Source organism: Hyposmocoma kahamanoa, unplaced genomic scaffold, assembly GCF_003589595.1.
Source record: "Hyposmocoma kahamanoa isolate Upper Pololo Valley unplaced genomic scaffold, ASM358959v1 94115, whole genome shotgun sequence".
NCBI lineage: Eukaryota > Metazoa > Arthropoda > Insecta > Lepidoptera > Cosmopterigidae > Hyposmocoma > Hyposmocoma kahamanoa.
The window spans coordinates 6337-11168 of NW_020654896.1; positions in this window are offsets into that span (position 1 = coordinate 6337).

Consider the following 4832-nt stretch of genomic DNA (forward strand, 5'->3'; position numbering starts at 1 on the left):
GACACCCAACCGATAGAACCCTATTTAGACAGAATTCACCACATATGCACTACTCTGCAGTTAAGTAACATAATCATAGGAGGAGACGTGAACGCGTGGAGTACGTGGTGGGGTAGTGAAAGAGAAGACGCAAGAGGAGAAGCGGTGAGAGGCGCGCTGGATGAAATGGATATGCACATCTTAAACCAAGGTACAGAACCTACATTTTACACAATTAGAGGGGGGAACATTTTTAAAAGTAACGTTGACATCACGGCTTGCTCTATTGGAATGCTATCAAAAGTGCAGGACTGGAGAATTGATAAAACAGTGACCAGCTCGGATCACAACGCGATCACCTTTAGAGTTGAACTCAGCAAACCTACAGAAAAAAGGAAAAGAAACACAACTAGGATATATAATACAAAAAAAGCAGATTGGGTGACGTTTAGACAGGACTTAAAGGAAAAACTAGGGGAGGGAATAGGAATATTAGAGGAAATTAACAAAACCAAAACAATAGTAGAGTTAGAACGTTCAATAAGTAAATACATTAAACTAATAAAAGAAGTAAGCAATAAAAATATACCATTAATTAAAATTAAATCTAAAATAAACTTACCTTGGTGGACGGATGACCTGGAACAGCTGAGAAAAGTAACAACCACGATAAAGAGACGGATTGCGTGCGCAGCTCCCCGTAGGCGAAAACACGTTGTGGACGACTACCTGAAAGCAAAAAGAAAATATGAAGAAGAAACAATAAAGGCACAGACAAATAGTTGGAAACGCTTTTGTACGAAACAGGACCGAGAGAGCTTATGGGATGGGATTTATCGAGTAATAGGGAAAACATCAAAGAGGCATGAAGACCAGCTTCTAGTGAAGGATGGAAACGTAATGAACTCGGATGAGTCTGTTAAACACCTAGCAAGCTCCTTCTTTCCAGATGACAACATAGAAGAGGACAACCTGGAGCATAAAAGTATTCGCAATATAGCCAACATTTGTGGACATGACTTACCGGCTGACACACAGGATCCACCTTTCACAGAAGCTGAACTTAAGTACGCAATAGACAGTTTTAATCCCAAGAAAGCCCCTGGTCTGGACGGCTTTACGGCGGATATTTGCCTTCGGGCAATTTATACAGATGCCCGCGTATTCCTGCGAATCGCCAATAAATGTCTGGAGCTGGCCTGTTTCCCGGCAGTTTGGAAGGAGGCAGCTATTGTGGTATTGCGGAAGCCTGGCAAGACTAACTATAACGACGTCAAGTCATATCGACCAATAGGGCTACTGTCGGTCCTGGGAAAAGTACTGGAAAAAATGATGGTGCGGAGAATCCGATGGCACCTATTACCTCGAGCAAATCCTCGGCAGTATGGCTTTGTTCCACAGCGCTGTACGGAAGACGCTTTGTACGACTTGATGCAACACATTAGAGATAACCTAGTAGGGAAAGAAATCAATGTTGTTGTGTCCTTGGATATCGAGGGCGCTTTCGACAGCGCGTGGTGGCCAGCAGTGAAATGCCAAATTCTAGAAAAGAAGTGTCCTCAAAACCTCCGCCGACTCATTAACTTTAACGACTTTAAAGACCGGAGAGTCATTGTACGATACGCGGGGAGGCAATGCGAGAGAGCCACTGAAGGACTCCATTGCCGGACCAACATTTTGGAATATTCTTTTGGATCCTTTGCTCGATGAGCTGGAGGTAAAGGGAGTGTACTGCCAGGCCTTTGCAGATGATGTGGTCGTGATATTCTCTGGGTACAAAATTGATAAAATACAGAACGACGCAAATCTGGCCCTGGCACATGTGCACGAATGGGGAGTCAAAAACAAACTGAAGTTTGCTCCGCACAAGACGAGACAGATATCAAAATTGCAGATGAAATCAAACTATTAGGACTCACGATAGACAAAAAACTAACATTTAACACTCATGTAGCAAAAATTTGTAAAAAAGCGGCTAATTTATATAAACAACTAGCTAGAACAGCAAAAATTGATTGGGGACTAAACCCAGAGATTATCAGGACCATTTACGTTGCAGTGATAGAGCCTGTTATACTCTACGCGTCCAGCGTGTGGGCACCAGCAGCAGATAAAGCTATGGTGCAAAAACAACTCAACACCATACAGAGAGGGTTTGCACAGAAGATCTGCAAATCATATCGTACAGTCTCTTTAAACGCAGCACTGGTTCTCACGGGTCTTCTGCCGCTGGACCTTCGTGTTCGGGAGACGGCACGGTTATACGAGGCTAAACGAGGTAAACCAGTACCGGCACTTTGTGGTAGGCAACTCGAAGAACGTGTGTGCTTCATGGAGGCAATGCATCCGGCCGGCTTTTTTTTTTTGGGCTGGCAACACAGCGGTTAAGTTGTAAACTTAAGTGTCCCGTAATTTTATTTTAAATTTAATTGTTTTTATCGTGTTATTCTTGTAAAACCCCATTTCATTGCTGAATAATATCATTACAAAATATACTTATACAGTTTTTAAGTGCATACATAGTGATTTGATCAGGTTGAGTAAGTAAACAAAGTGACGTTGAAAACAGTCAGGTTAACCGGCCTAATACTTTTCAAAAAGTGTCTTATGTGAAATAATATCAGTGTTTGCAAATCACATTTATCAATTAAGTTCATTGTTACACAACTGCAACAGTAATTATCGAGGTTAAAGGTAATTTGAGCATTTTCTAGTCACTTTGGAAAGATAGCCGTTACGAATTTGTGTTTAAAAATTCTGTGCTATTTCGTAAGTATTTCCATAATTATTAAGATAAATAGGTAGTTAAACTTATAATATAACTGAAGAGTGGTTATTTTGTCTAATATTTAGTCTTTGTAGGGATAAATTGTAAGTAACATAACCTCACTATTTAGTAATCGCTCGATCAGCTGTCTTTCTTGCTAACGTTCTTTCAAATTGTTTTCATTTTGTTTTTCAAAAGCATACACAATGTTTACACGCAAAGCTGCTGCGGAACGTCAATTGGAGGATAAACTCCAACACGCTTTATTAGAACTCAAAACAGCAAAGGCACTGAATGAGCAATTGCTAACAGAAAGAAACGATAGTGAAAAGGAAATATTGGACATTTTAGATAGGAATAGGCAATTAAAAAGTGATATGGCTGAATTGCTTATACAAATTACGGAGGTACAGTACCAAAGAGACCAGCTACAGATTGTGGTAGATGGATTCGACTAAAGCAGCAGCGCATTCGAAGAAGCCCTTGCACGCATTTCTTCATTAGAATGTGACCTACGAGACGCATACAATCAAATAACTATAATGGAACAAGCAAGGGACGAACAACAGTCAACACAGTCGCAGTCCCTATTTGATGAGCTGATCAGCAGTGCTCCCACAATGGTCTGTGCTGTACCACCCTCCTGTTCAGAACCAATCACCACTGATCTGACTTGTGAAAGTAACTCATTTAATTCAACAGCTTTAGCTTTAAATTGTAGTAAAAAAAAAATTAAAAAAGTATGTCAAAATTAATAAATACATATCCAGTACAAATAAATTAATAAAGAAAAATGGAGCATTTTGTAAAAATATATCATTAAGAAAAGAACGTCAGAGTTTGTTGAATGAATTGAGTGATTGTACACAAAATCTTGAGAAAAATAGGCTTAGCTATGAATGTGACACACAGCGCCTCCAGGCAGAATTACATAGTGTAACAAATTCATTAAAATTAATAACACAGAAATATGAAACAGCGCAACAGGAGATTAAGGAGCACACACATGCTATGGATAATTTATTAGATTTATGTAGATATAATAATGACAGATTTGACTCTTTAACAAATAACCAAGTTTGCAATTGCAAAGAAATAAAACCACAATCCTCCCTGTCTGTGTGTGTCACTAATCCCTCCTCATTGTTGTTGCAGGAATCTTGTTTAGAATAAAAAAATACCTCTTTGTCAATAACTAGATCAAATAAAATTCAAAATAATATAGTTATGTATAGTGATGAAATGGGTAAAAATATAGGTTCGCAACTTAACCACCTAGGATTAAAATTAACAAATATTTGCATGCCAGGTGCAACATACTGTAAAATATTGGATAGTATTTTGTCAACTAAGTTTGACAAAGACACTTCATTAATAATTTTAATTGGCAGAAGAGGAAAATGTAACAAAAAAGATTTAATACAATATTTTTCACAATTAAATAATTTAATTAATATAAAAGAAATTATTTTGTTAGCTTTTCCCTTCAGCAATAGCCTCACAACAAGTGAAAATAATTTGAGACATAACTTAAATAGAACTTTACACAGCTTGACATTTCATTGTAGTAAATTTCATTTTATGGATACTAATAATTTTATTAGTAAATATTTTTATTTGACTAAAGATAGGTATTATCTTACTAGTTATTTTAGGAGACAGATAGCAGAGATGCTATCATATTATATTAATAATTCAGCCAAATCATTGGCTACCAGACCGGCTGCTTCTATTGAGCAGTCCGTTGACATAGGTCAGTTTACTGACAATAATTCTGTTGAAATTAATTCAATTTCTAATTATTTAAATTAATTAATAAGACAACGGAGAGATACTCTCGCAACACATTGATAGTAAGAAACCAACCTAAAACACACAGAAATAAAATAAATTTTATATTAAACCTGGTGCACCAAAATATTCAAGGCATGAAAGGCAAAGAGCTAGAAATAGAATTATTTATTAACTGTAACAATATTGATATTCTTTGTATTACTGAACACCACTTTCTATCACAACATCAGTTCATGTTTAGCTTCAACAATCACCAGGTGGCTAGTTCGTTCAGCAGAGAAAAAGCTATTCA